General features: G+C 41.4%; 2 protein-coding genes across 2 annotated transcripts in view; one reads left to right on the top strand and one right to left on the bottom strand.

Annotated features, from left to right (window-relative positions):
• Positions 1-19,650, bottom strand: part of MTBP (MDM2 binding protein) — a 237,345-nt gene that overhangs the window by 675 nt on the left and 217,020 nt on the right. The gene's annotated exons all lie outside the window — the stretch shown is intronic.
• The window catches only part of SNTB1 (syntrophin beta 1), a 214,522-nt gene that overhangs the window by 73,694 nt on the left and 121,178 nt on the right, over positions 1-19,650 (top strand). The gene's annotated exons all lie outside the window — the stretch shown is intronic.

Raw genomic sequence — 19,650 nt, 5'->3', positions numbered from 1 at the left:
CAGCTGTTCTAATCCTGATGGTGAACAGGAGAACAAGAGCTTTGGGTTTTCTGAGCCTTGGCCCCTATTCGTTGGGTTCCTGCTTGAGAGAGAAAAAAAGGCAGGCACATCCCATGATAAGGGTTGGAATGGTGTGAGCAAAGGTGAAGGCTGGGTGAATAAGTACGTTTCGACCCCAGCACACCATATTGGCTCTTCTCCCTTCTTGGTCTCTCTCTCTCTCCCCACATCCTTGTTTGTGCTTCTTGGAATTACCCTCCAAATAATTCACCTGCACCCAAGTCCTTATCTGGGGCTCTGCTCCTGGGAGGAAGCCAAAGTAAGAAAGTGACTTTGACAATGAGACCATCTTCTTCCACTGAGTGTGCCGCAGCTTTGGGAGAACATTCTGTGGGGTGATGACCGAAGGCAGACCCATCAGCCGAAACAGACATCTTGACCTGAGCAAACCAGGGAGACTTGGCCAGGCCAATTATCCATGCATCCGAGAAAGCAGGGGTGTTCCTGGAGCAGGGAGCTTGCACAGGGGGTAGTGAGGGAGGGTCGGGAATGGTGGCTTGGATTCCAGTTGTAGACAACTTGGACAACCAGGTTAGTGAGCTGCTTCTCTGTTCAATTCCTCGGCAGTTGGACAAGTCTTTCTTATACCCCGCTGTTTGCTTCTGACGCAGTGAGAGAGTTGGGGTTGGAAGCAGGTCCTGATCGATGCCCTCCATTGCACTTTCCTACTCATGGTATCAGTGGCGTTCTGGAGTCAACAAAAGCCCAGGCAGAAGAAAGTATTCTATTCTTCCTTTCTTGTAGAGAATTGACATTCTTTGGCCTCAATGCTTGTAATACTTGGGGTTTCTAAGGACCCACAGGGGGAAAATGTGCTCTATTTTGCTTTCTTCTTGGTGGTTTTAATTTCCCTTAACCTCTTCACCTGTTCTGGTAGCTCTATTGTGCCTTGTACTCAGCCCTCCAAAACCCGCACTTCCCACCTCCCAAATAATGCTTAGTCTTTCTTTCCCTTTCCCTCCCAAGAGCAGTTAAGGGATGTGTCAGCAGCGGGCCCCGCTCCTAATATTTTCAGAGCCCAGGGCGTGAATACAAGTGGAGATCCACACGCTATTGGTCTAAATCTTTTAACGTTTTCAAACAGATTTTAAAAATTAAATAAAATCTATTTGGCCATCTCCTTTGCTGGATCATATTTAAAATTCTCAGATCCCTTGGAGTTCCAGTCCGGAAACTGGTAGGGGAGAGCTGGTGGGAGGGCGGGCAGAGAAGTGGCCCTGGGGACACCTTCGTCCTCTCTGTCTCCACCCTTGGCTTCACAGACGCCACTACATGCTTTGTGCTCACGTGAGTGGACAGCTAAGCCCACACAAGCTCTGTCTAAGCCCTGCCTCTACAAACATGCATTACTTTTGCTCCTCTTTGAGCCTGAGATTGGCATATTCTGGCTCAATCAACCTCAGAAAGAAAGGGGCCAATTAGACAGCAAATTCCAGGGAATTGAAGGGAAGGGAGTCACAAGCTCCAACTGGGCAATTCCCTTGGCCTGCAGGATTCGTCACCCTATGGGGAGGGGTGTGGCCAGAGAAGGACCAGAGCACACCTCTTTAAGAGTAGAGCTCAGGGCGATGTCCTCTCTTGCCTGCTTCAAAGGACAGGACTTCTCAGAGCTAATGGGTGGATACATCTAACACCTCTTTTCTCCCGTCTTCAGCCTGTCCTCAGGCACCCTAGAAGTGCTGTCTTGTTTGAGCCATTTGAGGAAAGAGGGCTCTGTTTTTCATTTCATTTCTATTTTCTCTAAAAACACCCTGAAGATCCTGTCTCTAAAAGTGTGGGCATTGAATAAGCAGCTTCTAACCCTGACCCCATTTCTGTGTCTGGAACACCCAACAGAAAGTTCATCTTGACCCTCCCTGGCTTCCTTCCACCCTGGACATTGTTCTTCGCTATTTACCATCACTGCTGCGGGAAGGTCTCATCTGATAATGCAAGCCAACTGGGTAGACCCCTGTCCAGCCTCTGCAGCAAGAGGCGGAGAAGGCAAACTTCAGTGCTCTGGAGGCTTAGCGTTATTTGCTCGCTGAGAATCTCCATCGCTAAAACTGAAGTCAGAGAGAGAGTGTGTCATGGCAAAGGTGGAACAAAAAGGCAGCTGATGAGCAGGAGTTTTTTTTTTTTTTTTTTTTTTTTTTGTGGTACGCGGGCCTCTCACTGCTGTGGCCTCTCCCGTTGCAGAGCACAGGCTCCGGACGCGCAGGCTCAGCGGCCATGGCTCACGGGCCCAGCCGCTCCGCGGCACGTGGGATCCTCCCGGACCCGGGCACGAACCCGTATCCCCCGCATCGGCAGGCGGACTCCCAACCACTGCGCCACCAGGGAAGCCCTGAGCAGGAGTTTTAATCATATTCCCTGGGCCCCTGGAGTCACCCACGCATCCCTTTGGCTCGGGCTGCCTTTCTGCAAAGGCTCAGTGACTTAGCTCTAAACTTGTACAGTGGGAGAACAGTCCTAATATAGAGTGGGCCGTTTGAATGGGGTTCAGTGGGCTGCATCCCGGGCTCTGTGGTAGCAGGTGATAGTACATATCATCTAGGCAGGACTGAAAGGAACATTAATCCGCATTTCCATTATCAGCGAGGTCCTTAGTGGCCTGAGGGTCAGAATCAGAGCATTCTAATCAGTCTGCCTGATGTCTTCCTGGGCAGCCTCCTGCAGGTCTAGGATTAGTTGGCACAGGAAGGCTGAACCACCTTTCACAGGGGAAGAAGTCATCCACAAGAAAGCCTGAAGCGTGTCGAGCCAGGGAAAGGCTAGTGACAAGTGAAAGGGCCTCGTATTACGAACCAAAGGGCCACTTCTGGGGAACCTAAGGATTTCTGCAGAGAGGATCGGCTCTCTTGGCTAAAATATTAAAATCTGTGAAAACTCCTGTGAGGCGATCAGTGAGAAAATTGCTTTTCGGAGAAGCCCAGGCTCTGGACCTCTTGAGCTTTTGCCCTTGCGTGAATTATTTAGCAGTCCTCAAAACTACTTCATCGGGCTGGCAACAACTTCTATTTCCAGTGCAAAATCATGACATTTTAGCATTTCAGGTGGAAGAGAAGGTAAGCGCATCTAAACAAGTGTGATGCAGAATTTCAGGTGGAAGAGAAGGTCAAGGACATCTAAACTGTGACGCTCAGTTCCTCTCCAAGGGGTTGCCCAGGGGACTTCCAGCCTCCGTGAGAAACCTCCCGGGACAGGGAACCCACTGCTTGTAGCTGAGGGCATTTCTGATTTTTTTTTTTTTTTTTTTTTGCAGTACGCGGGCCCCTCACCGCCGCGGCCTCCCCCGCCGCGGAGCACAGGCTCCGGACGCGGAGGCCCAGCGGCCATGGCTCACGGGCCCAGCCGCTCCGCGGCACGCGGGATCCCCCCGGACCGGGGCCCGAACCCGCGTCCCCCGCATTGGCAGGCGGACCCCCAACCACTGCGCCACCAGGGAAGCCCGGCATTTCTGATTTTTAAAAGTTCTTATTCCCTGAAGTCAGGAACATCAACTGTCCCAAAACAGAGACCTATATTTTAATCTCTAGCAGCCTCTCTGAGTGAGGAAGTACACATATTTGCAAAGTCAGCTGCTGGAAAAGATGATTAACTATAAGTATTGACCTTCACAAAATAGAGTCTTTTGCCTAGAATGCTGGCTAAGGAATCAGTTTTGTTCTGTGTGATGGTGTGAAGAAAATAACAGAATATAATGTGAATAGCTTAAATAGGGATAAAAAAAATTACGGTTACTGATGTGGGACAATACTTTGAAGTATATTTCAAGTGAAAATTGTCAGTAATAATAATAATAATAGAATTCCACACAGACTATATACTTTACCCTTGGGCAGTTAGTCCGTGGCAGATATGCTTAAGGTGAGAAAATGTATTCCTTTATTCATTCATTCATTTATTTTATATTTACTTTTTAATTGAAGTATAGTTGATTTACAATGTTGTGTTAATTTCAGGTGTACAGCAAACTGATTTAGTTACACATATATATTTACATATATGTATGTATATATACATATGTATGTATATATTTATACATTCATAAAACATTTATTCGGTACCAACTCAGCCCAAAAATAGCCAGAAGAAAGACTTAAGTTTTTTCGTCTATGAAGGAGCCCAGAATCTGATCAGAGAGAAGATGATTTAAATCACTCACTGTGGCTCACTGAGAAAAGGGTTCCTGGGGTTCTACCAGGACTGAGGAAATGTACCTGGATTAAATCAGAAGGAATTTCCCAGGGTAAATGGGACCATCATATATTGATATCAGCTAGTTCTCTTCATTGCTTTCTCAGACACCCTAGTCCCTTGATGAGTTAGAGATTTGGCTTTTTGATTAGTCCAGACTCTGGTTAGTTTCTCAAAATGTTTCCTCCACTGCCTTGCAAGCAGGACAATATCATGCATACAGGGAGTGCTTAATAAATGTGAAACGAGGAAGAGGAGGAGGAGGAGGAGAAATAAGAAAGGAGAAGAATGCCATCTCTCTTACTTGTTATTTCAACCTCTGGTAATGGGACCCTCTGGTCTCTTCCAAGTAATTGGTCTCAGTACTTGACTTCACTTGAAATCTTGCATAGAAATATACTCAAGTCCTATCCATCTTCTTTGCTTATCATACTTCTATAGGCATCTCCTTTTGTTTATCACTTCTTTAAAGGGGACATCTTTAAATCATACAACCCAAGTCTATTCTTTTCTCTTTTTAACTACTTTTCTCCCCCAGATGCACAACTCATGTGATGCAAATTTGTTTGCTGTTGTTTTCTGGACTCTGTTGAGTAACTGCCAGCCTCACACTTTGATGAGAATCAAGAAACTTGAGCATTGGGTAGATATAAAGTGTAAACCTCACTTAAATGTAAGCAATTTATCTGTCATTAACAGGATAATGAACCAAATTCCCTGTTCCTCTCCTAAGGATATTGTGAGCTTAACGAGACCAAACACATGCTTTGACTTTCATGCGTTTAATCGAAACTTGTCTTGGAGAAGTGAGTGGCTTAAGTTGAGAATGAATGACCTTGAATGTACTTTACTTATTAAAGGAAATGGAGCTACGCATGTCGAGGAAAAATGAAGAGAAAATTACAAGATAAAGGTTGGATCTGTTTTTTACAACTCCTAGAGTTGTGTATTGAAAGAGAATTCCACTGTGATGGGGACTTACGTCTTTTGGGTACATGAAATTCCTCCAGTTTGTGCTTTTATGTAGCTCATCTTTTCACAGAAATCCCAGAGTGCTGACAGATCAAGAAGTTTAACATTTCAGATCCTTTCAGCATTCGGCAAATGCAATAAATATCAGAGGTGGCTTGGGTTGAATGTAAGAGCAGATTTTGTTTCTGCAGGAGAAAAACTTAAACCCACAGGCTTGCAGTAACTTTGAGGAGATTTTCTTCTACACCTCGCTCCAAATGGGACTTGATATTTTAATAAATTTTGTATATCTTGTTGCTTCCCTGTAGGGCATCATTCTTGCCCAAGTTGCCACCTGAACAAGGGGTCATTTCCAAAACTCTTCTGTTAGTTCACTTAACAGAGTCTTCTGAACTTTTTGCTTGAGGGTTTGGAATTCATACCGACACCTCATCCTCTAAGACTGATTCTTGGGAAAACTCTTTGGGAATAGTATCTGTTTCCTATTTAGATTGAAGTCCATGCTTTTAGTGAATGAAGAATGTCTCTGCCAGAAAGGACTTAAAATATCCATCTCAATGATTCTGTTTCTTTCTAGTGTGGATTTATTTATTGTGGCCAAATCGCCTTCTATGAAATGTAATATTGGTGTGATACTTAGGCGGGCCAGGCTCCAGTTCCCTTGGAAAAATTGAATTACACAGCTGGCCAGAACTGACAGCATAAGCTTTGGCTCTTGCTGAAGGCGAGCGTTATGGATGGCTTTTCACATGCTGGTCTTTCAAATGTAATCTTCTGATTTAGGTCGGCTGCTATCTCTGTGGTAGGCAAAAGGGAATGTTTCAGAAATACACTGGGAAGATACTCTTGGCATATCTGCATAGCAAAAAATTAATTTCTCGTCTGGAAGGCTCAGTGCAATCCAGTTCCACCCCAAACTCCAAATATATGTGATTCTGACATGGGGCGTCCTTAAACATATAAAGAATGAGATATGAGAAATGCTAATAATGGACTCCTTTCTCCAAATATACTCCAACCTGGGATAGATTTAGATATTCTCCTCTTGGCTCTAGCACTCTCATGTTCCTGGGTTTCCTCTTTTGAATAATAGTAACTATTTTTTGGTAGAGCCTTTATTAGGTAATAATGTACATTATTTTAATGCTTCTGTCAAATTGTTATTATTGGACATGAACTATTATTACACACTACAACATGGGTGAATCTCAAGAATATCACGCTGAGTCAAAGAAGCCAGAGACACACATATACATACTGTATTTATAGACACTTCTAGAATAAGCAAATCAGGTTGCTTTAGGAGTGGGCAGTAGGGAGGGTTGACTGAAAAAGAGCATGGGGGAAATTTCTAGGTGGATGGAATTGTTCTGTGTCTTATTATGCACTCTTCTAATCTGACTGAATGATGTGTTTAAGATCTGAGCCCTTTATGTGAATTACACCTAAATTTTAAAAATTATGATTTCTATTAGTATATATAGATGAGGAGCCTGAGTTGTAGAAAGGCCAAATGAGTTGTCCATTGTCGCGTAGCTGAAGGAGAGAACTGTGCCTCAACCCAGGTGACGTAACTCAGAAGTCCAGGTCTTTCCACTCTAAAACAACATCCAAGAATGGTCTTCTTTACATTACTCCACTATGAGGTCAATGAGTTTTCAGATACTTTTCTTCCTGGGAATAGAGATGACTTTCCAAAAGCACATGAGTGGCTACTGCAATTAGCAAAGAGAAGGGGGCCAGCGTCACAGATTCACAGCGTGTGTAATGGTTAATGGCTAGTGCTGGCATCAAAATTCTCACCTGCAACTGACTATGCACGTGATGTTGGGCAGGTAAACCTGTCTGAGCTTCATCTTCTTCATATGTAAAGTGGGTTGCTGTGAGGCATAAATATAACCATTCATACACGGTCCATAGGTGTCTATGAATTATCGATGAATGTTTGCTATTATTAGTCACCAATTTGGTTAAAGGAGGAATAAATGCCCTTTTGTTATTCACAGGTTTACTGTATTATACTGTATTATTTACCTATATGTATTATAATGTGAAATCTTTGTCTCTACTATACCTGTCCAAGTGGCTACATAGTTAAGTTATCATCATATTAAAGAAATGCATGTAAAGCTAAGAGTCAGTAGTTCCAGTACTTCTCTCCTTGACTTCCTTGTTTTGTCAACAGGCATTGTCGAACAATTTATTACCATATGTACTTCATATGCGGTGGGTATAATGTCATGTATTTTTCCAAGTTCTGGAAGAAAATTCATTCCGAGTGTAATTCACTTATAAATCTATGATTCCATGAACTCTGGGAATGATTCACTGAAATGTCTTCATGTTTGTAAAGGATTGTAGAACTGGAAGGGACCATCTTTTGGAAGTAATTAGTATATTATATAGTTTAATGTAGGTAGACTTTCTTAAAGCAGGATATTCCATTTCAAAAGTGTTTGAGTGTTACTCAAGGATTAAAAAAAAAAGAAGTCTTTTTGAGACATGATAAACAGAATATATAGCTTTCATGGTGAAGTTTGTTTTTCCAGTTTCGCTTCTATTATTATAGATAGCATATTAGACTATAAATGTTTGATTATTATATATCAGAGCCCTCTTGAGCTGGCTCAGGTCACAAATCCTGCATGACTTGTAGGCTTGTCCAACAAGGTAATATATTTTAGATAAGCACTATCTGTTGAACACAAAAGAAGGAGTGAAAAGTTTGGAGCTTGATAGGAAATAAAGCACTTATATATTTTTTTTTCATGAAGAAATACTTTAAACTTTCTGGTTCAAGCTGCCTGACAACATCTGCAGCCTTTGTTTCCATGGCATGGAGCGAAGCCTGGATACCCAGGACGATAGACAATAAGAGTGACTAGTCTATAATTCACAGCCACGATTTTCCATTTTGCAACTCTTCAGCTGATGAGGGGGAGCTTGTAGGACCTTGCCTCAGAGGGGTTTGCGGGAGATTTTGCCTTGGGGCAACAAAATTTAGAGTATATAAAGATTTTAAAAAATGATTTGTTTAAAACTATGCAATATTTGTAGATGTTATTTACATTAAGATAGTCCAAGTACTCTTTCAGCCTGTAGAAAACTGTTGAGTTTCATATGTAGAGTCAGTTAAACCATATCATCTTATTAGTACTGCCTATAAGTAATGTTATGAACCACAAAATTAATTTGAGATATTTTTCAGGCTGCTTGTCCCAGGCTTGTTAAAACTCTGGTTTTAGCCTCTGCCAATGAACACCTGGTTCCAGTGTTTTACCACAAGTAATGGTTTGTGCCTTGCTCAAGCCAAAAGGATTTTCGTTTTGCATTCTTCTCTAAGTGCAGGAAATATGCCTTCAAGGTCGACCAGCTGTCTCTTCAGGGTGTTCCGAATATGTGCTAAACATGATCTAATTGAAGATTTATAGTAAATATATGAGTTACATGTATTAGCCTCATTTAAGAGGTGCAGATACTGAGGCTTAAGGAGGTCAGGAAATGTTCCATATAGCCATTTGTGGAGGAATCAGTAGCATAAGCCAGATTGGACTGACTCTCAGTCTGTAATCTTTCACCTAAACTATACTGGTTCTTGAATAACCCAGTCATTTTCCTGTTGTTTACTTTGAGCTTTCCCTTCATAGCACCCACAACCTCCTCCTTCTTTCCTGCTCCCAGATTAGATTGTGGAACATAGATAGTGTTTTAGAACAGGAGGAGGAGTTTAAGTCATCGGTTCATTTCAACAGCTACTTCCTTCGTAAGCTTTGATCTTTACATTTGCCCTTTGCTTGGCCCTTAGCTGTCTGCAAAGAAGATGGGGCAGGGGGCAGTGGTAGAGATGTGGATTACTTGGAACATAAGAAAATATCACTAAGGTTGGAATCCCTAAAATGACTCTAGGGTGATATACACCTGCCAGCTCCCTCCATCCTAGTGTTCTAGTTCTCTATGTCTGTCTCTGGGAGTTTGCCTTGGTTGGAAAGGATAAAGGGAGCTACATGCACCTTTAAAAATAACAGACGCTATACATATAGTATCTGGTTTAATATACACAACAGCCCCATGTGATTAGTATTATTTTCTTCATTTTGAAGAGGAGAAATCTCAGGCTTAGAGAGGCTTAGCAACTTGCTCAAGGTCTCAGAGCTCATTCAGGAGAGTAGATTCTACTTGCGTTTGGATTCCAAAAGGCAGCTTAGCACAGCACAGTGGGGAAGAGGAAGGACTTTGCAGTTAGATCCAGGCTTGAGTGAAACACCATGACTTTGAGGCTGTGAGGCCTTAGAGTAATTTATTTGACTTCTGTGTCCTCATCAGTAAACTGTGAATAATAAGAGTACCCATCTTTCAAGGTTGTTGTGAGAATTAAAAGATGTAATCTATGTAAAATTCTGGACCTTTAGTTAGCACTCAGTAAGTGTTAACCATTATGACTGTTATATCCCCTCCTCCCCCTGGGATTGAGGTGAAGCTCTCACCACTTCCCAAAGCTTCAGACTCACAGTTCTACTGCCTTTTGATCTCTTTATCTTCATGGATGGTCTGTCTACAACTCAAACCTTACATCTTCAAAACCGAAATAGTTAACTCTCATGTCCCAAATCTGTACTTCTTCACATATTTTCTGTTCTTTTTAATGGCATCACTGTCTACCTAATTAACCAAGGTATTTGAAAGCTTGGATTTTATAGATAAGGAAGCTTAAGAACATTAGAGGTTAAATGATTGCTAATGACCACACAGAAAATTACGACCCCAGCCAGGATGGAAATCCAGGTATAATGAGCTCTAAGTACTTTACCTTACATCTTTTTTCTTTTTTCCTTTCTTTCTTTCTTCACTCTCTCACTTATTCATCCATTTCTTTTAAACCTTTCAAACCTATACTTTTAATTGCTTCTTGTCCTTTAACATGCCTAGGGCCTCAAGTATTATACTGAATAGAGTGGTAATAATGGGTCTCATTATTTTGGTTCAGATTTTCAAGGAGATGCTTTCAGCATTTCCTCATTTAGAATGTTTGATGTCAAGTGTTTTTTCTTTTCTTTTGTTTTGTTTTTGCGTGTGTGTGTGTGTGTGTGTGTGTGTGTGTGTTTTGTTTTATCAAGTTAAGGAAGCTACCTTCTATTTCTGTTTTACAAAGGGCTTTTATGTTTCATTAAAACTGCTTGCTAGTTTATATTATAAAATGATTTTTCTGATTGAGGTAATCATATGTTTTTCTCCTTCTGTTAACATACTGAATGACATTTATACATTTTCTTATATTTAACTCATCTTGCCTCCAAATAATCCAAATTTGTACTGTTTTCTAATATACTATTTGGCTTGGCTTGCTGATATTTTGTTTACTATTTTTGCTTTAATTTATGAATGAAATGGGTTGGCCGTTTTCCTTTCTGAAATTTTTCTTGTCTGGTTTGTTATATTAGCTTCATAGAATAAATTGGGGAGGCTCTTTCTTTGTGTATTTTCTGAAATAATTTGATTAAGATTTGAATCATCTATTCTTTGAAAATTTGATAGAATTCACTAATAAACTCTGGTTCTCTTTTCTTTGTGGGAAGAATATTGACCAGTGTTTCTATTCCTTTAAGAGTTATAGGACTAGCCATGCTTCCTATTTCTACTTAGTTTTAGTAAGGTTCCCCCCGCCCCCTGCCCCGGGAATTGGTGCATTTCATTTAAGTCTTCAAATTCATTATCCTAAATATGTCTGAAGTTTTATTTCATTATCTTTTTAGTCCCTTTTGTGTCTGTAGTTATTTCCCCTTCTATTTATTTATAATACTGGTCTTCTGTTACCTCTTTTTATTTTATCAAACATGCCAGGAGGCTCTCTATTTTTTTAGTCTTTCCTTTGCTACTCTTAGATCTTTCCCTTGTGATGTGGAATATTTTGACAATTTGAATTCTGATATAATCATTACAGAATATGTTTATTAATTTAATCCTCCCAAATCCACAGGTTTTTCCAGCACCAATAGCAACTCATGAGTTATTAGTCACAATAATCTAGACTATATCTCCATGTCACTTGGACCATTGGCATTGCTACAGCTGGGGTTATTAGATTTATTAGATTAGATATTAGATTTAGAACATAAAAGCCCGGATTCCAGGTCTGATTCTTTCTTGAGGTAAGATAGTTAAGCCCTCTGAACCCAAATTTGTCCACCTTTTTTATTGTTAAATTTTCCTATGGGTCTATTTATTACAAAAAGTTGTATCTCTTTGCTGATCTTTACCATCACTCCTTCCTTGCCTCCTTGAAAAACAAACCAAACAACAAAACAAGCCCTTCTATCTTGTCCACTCAGAGTCAAGAGAAACTTCTGGAGGCTTAGAGGAAAAACTTGTGAGGTTTTAGTCTCCTGGATCTGGCAGTCAGATCCAAGAAGCTTGCTTAGGCCTCTCCTCTGCCATCCTGATCGGTTCTTGTAGTTCTTGGCAATGGCTCTCCCAAAAGACTTGCAAGCAAGGTCAAGCTAAGTTTGGCCTATAGGACAAAATCCAGTGCATCAGGTGTGACCAATAGGCATTAGTTCTGTTGTGCAAGATGTGTTTGTGTGCATGTGTGTGTGCTTGGGAGGGGGTAGAATTTGGTGGGGAACGTCCTTAGGCTCTTTCTTACCTCCTGGGCCATGGAAATCTCAAGCAAATAAATGCACAGCCAGATTCTTACAGGACTTGGAGATCGTGCATAGTTCAGTGGGGATGACAATAGTATGAAATGAGATTGTGCCCTTAGAAGTGTTTTAAATGGTAAAGCCTGTTGAAAATGGCAGGTATTCATAACATCATCCAGTTTAATGGACCCTAATGTTTCAAAGCCCGCACCCCCATCTCCTTTACTCTCAGATGCTTCTACAATCGCTTTAGGTCTGCAGCATATCCAGCCAGGCTAGGGTGAAAAAAAAAATCTCAGACATGGCCTGAGTCTGTCGTCAGTAATGATATTTTGTTTACTTGATGTGGTTTCTTTCGGAAAAGCTTGATGACTCTGGGCTTCTGCCACTGAAAAGTAACTGCAAGTTTACTGAGCCCCAAGTCTGATTTGCAGGATGTTATTACCAAGCTACATCTGGAATAATAGAAGTTTATTTTCCAGAGATACCTGTCAGGAGGAAGTGAGAGCAGCACTTCCTGCCTTTTGACGTAAAGTCCTATTCACACATGATCTTCTGTCTAGGAAAGAGTAAAAACAATATTAGGACTTGAGCATTCAGACATCCTTTCTGCCCATTACTCATTTCCTGTCTTCAGATGTTAGGGTATAGCTGTTAAAACAGTTACTGTATTTTCCGAAGGAAGAGAAACTATGATTATTTGCGATGGTGAAGAGCTTACTGGCAAATTGTTGGAGGATCAAGTCTGTAGACATTGTTAATCCATATTCTCTCAAGTACTTATTAATACCTAATGAATACACTTCAGTCCAATTGTGTGTGTGTGTGTGTATTGAATTATATGCTGTAGCAAACCCCAGATTTAATTTATGTGCAGTAAATGCATGAATGAAATGATACTTCATGCGCTAAGCACTGATGATTTTGACAGTTCTTAGAGTTAGAAAAGAGATTGGTATTCTTGCAATACATGTTCTCATTTAAATTTCCTAACAACGGTAACAGAAACATAATCACAGTAGTTATATGTGAGTGTCAAGGTTGTACCAGGCACTGTTCTAGTGGCTTTGCATACATTTAAAAAATTATTGAATCCTCATGACAGTTCTACAAGATAGGTCGTGTTATTATCAGGTGAGGTAACTGAGGTTCAGAGAGGTCACATACCTTGCTCAAAGAAGCCCAGCTTGTAAAGTAGAAGATCTGGGGTTCGAACCCAGATTCTGTGACTCTAGAGCCCATTTATTAAACTAGTTCATTTTATTGTCTCTCTAAAGAAGACACTGTTTTCCTCATTTTCTAAATGAGAATTCTAAGATTTAGATATTGTAATAGACTGTCCCATTGTCACATAACTAATATGTAGCTAATAAGCATATAATAATAAAGAAATGTACAGCATGACTTTGCATGGTATACAACCATGACCTACCCTCACTGTACTGGGGTCATTGGATTCCGCATCTTAATGAACCACATTCCAGGAAGAACATAGAACGCGACAGCTTGAAGGGATTTTAGAAGCAATCTCTTCTTCTGCAGAGTAAAAGAATCTTTTCTGCAACGTGGGAGATAGCTCCTCTGGTTTCTGCTTGAATGTCACTAGCGGCGGCGAACTCACTACTTCACAGTGTTTCCTTACATTGAACCCAAATATAACGTCTATAAGTTGTCTTCACTGACTGTGGCTCTGCCCTGCGGAGATACACAAAGTGAGTTTGGCACACCTTTCTGTTCTTCAGGCGCCATCAATCTTCGCTTTTCTAGGTTACCTTCTAGTAATGGTAACTGACCCTTATGGTGTTTACTATGCCAAGTTCCTTAGAAGTTTTTTTACTTACGTTAACTCATTTAATCCTCACAATACCTATGAGATAGGTGAAAGAAATAACACATGAAGGAACTAAGTTATTTGCTCAAGAGCTTGACAATAGAAAAGCTAGGAGTTGGACCCCAGCAGTCAGACTCCAGAGTTTATGCTTTTCACTACTATGAGCTAATGCCTCTCATTTAGCCTATGTTTTCTTTATTTCTTGAATCTTTGACAAGCCGGTTACCCTCTTTACACTCATTTGAACATTGTCTAACCCATTAGGGCTTCAGGTATGGGCTGATCAAGGTGACAAAGAGGGGGGAACTATCCTTTTCTGAACACCATACATGTATCATTGGAGCCTAATGTCCTATTACTTTATTATGCAATCATAACTATGGCCATCCCTAGAACCTTTCTTCACACAAAACTGCTTCTAATACAGTTCTCCTATCCTACATGTTACAATGATTTTTATTTTGAGTACACAATGACAGAACCTTCCATCTTATCCCTATTATATTTCATTTATTTAGTTTGGGCTTGGGTGAAACTCTTACATCCTTTTTTTGTTATCTAAGACATTAGACCCCTCTTCCAGCAACTCTTTAGGGACCTAAAATAGTAAAAGCAACATCTATGATGCCTGTCATACATTAGATCATCCATTAACTCCTTTAGGCCCTGAGACAATGTGGACCAGGAACCCGATAACAACTGGATATCAGATGAGGAAGGTACTAGTGGTTCTAGCCTCCTTTTTGCCAGGCTTGTCTTTTTCTTTCTGTAAAGCCACATATGTATATTTTATCTGTTTATAAGGTGCTCTAAATGCTTTGTGTACTCTTCAGAGTAGAGCCACCATCAGAGAATACAAATTATAGGAGTAAGATTTGGATTCATACAAGAAAAGGAGTCTGAGAAAAACATTCCAGACAAAAAAGTCTTTTTAAAAGCATGACTTCTCAAATTTTCATGGTTGGACAAACAGGATTCATTCAGGCATAAGCATCTAGCCATGTGTAGAGACAGCATCCAGAGTACAAGGAAGGAACACGGAAAGTGATTAGGACTAGAGGCTTTGGAGCCGGACTCCCTCAGGTCAGATCCTGGCTCTGCCAGATGCTGCTGTGTGACCTTGGGCAAGTCACCTCAGCTCTCCATGCCACACTCCCCTAGCTTTTGAGGTAGGCATTATAATATTCCTACTTCATAGAATTGCTTTTAAATAAGCTCGTATACTTCAGACATTTAGAGTAGGGCTGGATGCATAGTGAGCAGTCAATAACTGCTAGTTAGTATTCTAAATCCCTTTGTTCAAACAAGGCCCACTGCCTGTTTGGGTAAATGAAATGCTGTTGGAATGCAACCACACTGATTTATTTACATGTTATGTGTGTGTCTTTCATGCTACAATGGAAGGAAGTAGTTGTGACCAAGACCCTAAGGACCAACAAATTTTATATCCAATGATTTATATCTGGCCCTTTCCAGAAAGAGCTTGCCAGCCTTCATTCTTCAGGATAGAGGACAAGGATTCCTGAGCCTCATCTGTTACTCCTTTGTCCTGAAACCTTGGATCAGTGACAGATACTCTTTGGCCTCTGCTACTTCTGTTATAAGCCTCCTTCTCCTGAAGAACAAATCTGTGAAAAATCATATCTCGGAGATCCTACTAACTTTGTCTTTCATTTGCTCAAAACTTCCGTGTTTTACAGTCAGACTTTGTGTTAATTGCTGTGGATATAGATGAGAATATCATTTTTTTTTTTTTCTAACACTAATGAACACTTAGCATGTGCTGACCCCAGTTCTAAGCCTTTCGTATGTGTTAGTTCATTTAATCCTCACAGCAACTCTCTGAGGCCGGCACTACTCTTTATCCCCACTTTACAGATGGAGAAATGGAGCCACCGAAAGGTTGAGAAACTTGTCCCAAGCTCACACAGTTGGCAGGTGGCTGAGGCTAGGTTTGAAACTATGCAGTGTGGTTCCAGAGTGTAGAGTTTTCACTTCTACTGTAGTCACTCTACTTTGAGGACCTTAGGATCCCACCAGAGAGACCTGTATGTGAACAGATAACTGCACGTGATGTGTAAGTGTTTCAATATTTGTAAGATGAACCAGCACGGTGCCTTGCATGGCATAAGCCATCATCATAATGTTTATGTCCTGATGCTGTTAAGGTCAGTGGAGATCGCCAAAAACCATGGTTGGAGCTTAAGGGAGGCATGCCTGGAGGACTTCAAGGAGGAAATCTTAACCTGAATTGAGACTTACTTGACATTAAGAGGAGTTTGCCAGAAAGCTTTCCATGCAGAGGAAAACACATGTGCAAAGAACAGAGGCATGTTCAGAGAATTAAGCAGTATTTCTCTATGGCTGGTGTGTGGACAGTTGGGACCAAGAGGTAGTCAACTGACCGGAAGTGGGCGGGGCCAGAGTGGCTCTGTAGGAATTGGGACAGACCCAAGTCCTTTAGTGCATGTCTCTTTCAGAGCAGAGTTCTGTATCTGTCTGTCTGTTTATTGTCAAACACACACCTCAACGTACACTGGAATGTAAGCACCTCAGGGCAGGCGCCCAGTCTGTTTTGTCCACTGAAATAACTCCAGCACTGAAGGCCATGCCCATAGCAGGAGCTCATTAAATGTTTGTTCGGTTAATGGATAACTAAACCAATCAGCATCCTTCTGGGTGGTTGTAGGACTCATGGAATAGGATACTTTCCCTGGGTCCCCCTGTCCTCCCCGGTGACAATGAGCTTTGCTTTGCTGAAGAGTCAAGGCATTTTGCCTCCAATGATTATGCTGCAGAAAATAGGGTAAATTTTGAGTTAGTTTTTAAATTAGAGGCTCAGCAAATTCATAACCAGTTTATTTTAGCTCTGATTCCACATATCAGAATTTAGCACCCTCACCCACAATGTCCCTATGACCTCATGCGAACCTTTTCGGTCATCCTTCAAATGTCTGAAAATCCTACCCTCAAGGACCCACCTGGCAAAATCCAAGTGAAAAAAACATTGGAAAGTGAATGAAAACAATGATTCTTCTAGGCCACTGTGCCAAAGTAAAGAAAAAGCCACCTAAGTATATAAGCTCAACGTAGGTTTATTTTCATTTGTCAGGCGCCCACAGGGCTTGGTAAAAAGTCAGAAGGCACATCTGCCTAAGGCCTAAGGATTTGGCGCACCTTTTAACAGTGATGTTAAAGGTTTAACAGTGACGTGACTTCCCAAGGGATCGTCGAACGTTTGAAGGGTAGGAGCCTTATTTCCCGCCCCTGACATGTGAGGAGAATGAGGTCGGCAAGGTGAAATCAGTTGCCCAGGGCTGGAGAGGTAGTTAGCGACAGGGCTGGGACTGGAACCAGGTCCCTGACTGCCAGGGCCAATTGTCTTTCCAGTTCACCGCTCAGCCTCCTGAGAGATTAGCTGTAGTTTCTGAGCAGCTTATATGACCTCTTGCATCGTTTCTTGGTCTTTTTGGAAATATTGATGATCTCCCTCTGCATCTTCCCTAAGATGAGCCAGGAAATGGCATTAAGAGAAGTCTCTTGCGTATTACATGGAGTCAGCAAACGCCACTGTCACCAACTTGTCCCCAGTTTGCAAGTTTCACTGAAGGTCCGGATACTCAGGTTTCTTGGCTGCAGCTGAGCCCTTTTCCCCTTAATCACATTAGAAAATGTACATTTCACGTTCACATCCCCCAGAGCAGTGAAATATTTCTTTTCCTCCTGTAATCTGGAAATCCCTTTTTTGGTTGTTTTGTTGTTATTTTTAAGAAGGAAACTTGCACATAACAGAGGGACTTGCTGGTTCTTCAGAACCCAGCCTGGTAGGAGAGTTGATTGGATTTGCCTAAAGCATTTCCTCATTAGTAGCCTGTGTGTGCTTTTCCTTTCAAATGTCACCTGGCCTCCTCAACAAAGATTTAATTGTGGCAACTTGGGGCCTTTGCAGACGTGGGCTTTCCTGAATGTTCTTTTGAAATCTTGACACTGTCCATCTTTCAGATGAAAAACTGGAAACATTGAGAGTGACTTGGTGCATTATTGGTTTGGAGACCACTTCTCACTTCTCTTCTCCCCCTTTTTTGTAAGGGAAGATTGGAATTTTAATTGCTCAACCATGGTTTTTAATTCATGACGCCCAGGGGCATGGTTTATTAATTAGTCCTGATTATGAGGTAGGTGCCCTGAGCCTGGGCCTGGCTGCTTCTTGATCAGTTGCAACAACAGTTCTTTGCCTGAAATTACTGGCTGTAAGCACACGGAGGTCTAATTACGCAGACACTAGCTGTTCAGTTCTGCCAGGTTAAACCCTCTGTTATACATATGACAGTGCCTTAAAAGGCATTTGTTGAAATGCCATAGTTTACTAGTTCAGCCTTACAAAATCCAGCTCTCTTATGTTATAGGCAAATAGCCTCTTAATTGGATGTTTTCTCCCAGTATATGAAAACGTTGGCTTAAATACACAGACACACACACATACACACTGATCCAATTAATTTTTTTTTTTAAGTGCGAAAACAGTATTGCTTCATGGTTAAAGGTAAGGACTCTGGAGCCAGGCTGCCTCGATTTGACTCTGTGTGTCTGGCACTTTCCTGCACTCTAACTTGAGTTTATGAGTTACTCTCTCTCTCTCTCTCTCTCTCTCTCTATTGCAGTCTTTAGTAAAATGGGAATGATTGCAATGTCTGTATCCTAGGATTGTTGTGAGGTTCAAGTGAGTTAGTACACAGCAAACACTTATCAGAGTTCATGAAACCTAGTTATTGTGTTTTTTACTGATTGCTCCAATACATTTACTGGTGGTTATATCTTATAAAATCTACTTGTGTTAAGCTGGCACGGTTAGGATATCTCCCTGTGGCAAGAGCTAAGAATTGTCCCCTAATGTCTATTCTCTTTTTCTTCCACAGTAATAGCCTCTCCTCCCACCAACTTTTAGCCAGGTTGGCATAGAATTGTCCAGAGTTAAGAGTAAATTTCTTTTCCATGTAGAAGTGGCCATGTGACTAAATTCTGGCTGATGGGTTGTAAGTAGATAGTGTGTCGGCTTCTGAAAAGTGACCCTGAAGGAAGAAGGGTAGTGTGTCTTTGACTTTTTCCTTCTTCCTACTGATGGGAATTTGGTCATGATGGCTGGAACCCAAGCAGCCCTCTTGGGTCATTAGATGGCAGGTTAGCAATGTAGAGCAGGAAAGGAGCAGAAGCCTGAGGACCTAAAAACTTCAGGGAGCAAAGTTGCCCTAGCTGCCCTTTTCTTTCACACTAGACTTTCGGTAAAAGTAAACCTCTATATTATTTAATACACTGTAATTTGGGGCACCTGTTGCTGTCAAATCTAGTCTTAGGTAACATCTTACCCTCCCTGAATTAGACCACACTCATTATTTTGATTGCAATGTGTAGAAGTTTCAGGACACTAAGGCACAAAGAACCACGGAAAGTTTTCACACACTCTTAATTTCCTATTAGAGGCGCTGCTTTACAACACCCAGACGTGGCTGCAGTGCTTTTACTGTCCGAATGAGGGGGCTTAGCGTCAGGCCTCAGTTGGTGATTGGAGAGGGCACTGCTTGACAGTAGAATTATGCTAATAACTGATGGCCAAATCTTGTAGAAACTACTTGGAATATCCCTCAGAAGGGATAGTCTGACAATTTTATTACTTCCCTTGGGCCAGAAATTGTGAGCCTCTGGACAAATCCAAGACAATTTTCTTTTGCTCTGGTTGCTATACCCAAAAACAAGTTTCTCCACTTCCTATAAATATCAAAAAGAAGCAGGACTCCTGGACAAAGGAACTTTAAGCAGGATTATGGTGTTGTTGCTTGTTCTTCCTCAGGGCAGATATGGAAATAGTTCAGTGATCTTAGTGTATCTTGCTTAGGAGCAATGATGATAATCTCTTAGTCTCCTTTATTTCCTTGCAATTGAATCTTATTTTCTGGTGGTGCCAGAGATCTCAAGACT

The sequence above is a fragment of the Kogia breviceps genome, chromosome 17 (genome assembly GCF_026419965.1).
Source record: "Kogia breviceps isolate mKogBre1 chromosome 17, mKogBre1 haplotype 1, whole genome shotgun sequence".
Taxonomy (NCBI): domain Eukaryota; kingdom Metazoa; phylum Chordata; class Mammalia; order Artiodactyla; family Physeteridae; genus Kogia; species Kogia breviceps.
This window is presented reverse-complemented; position numbering and strand designations above follow the sequence as displayed.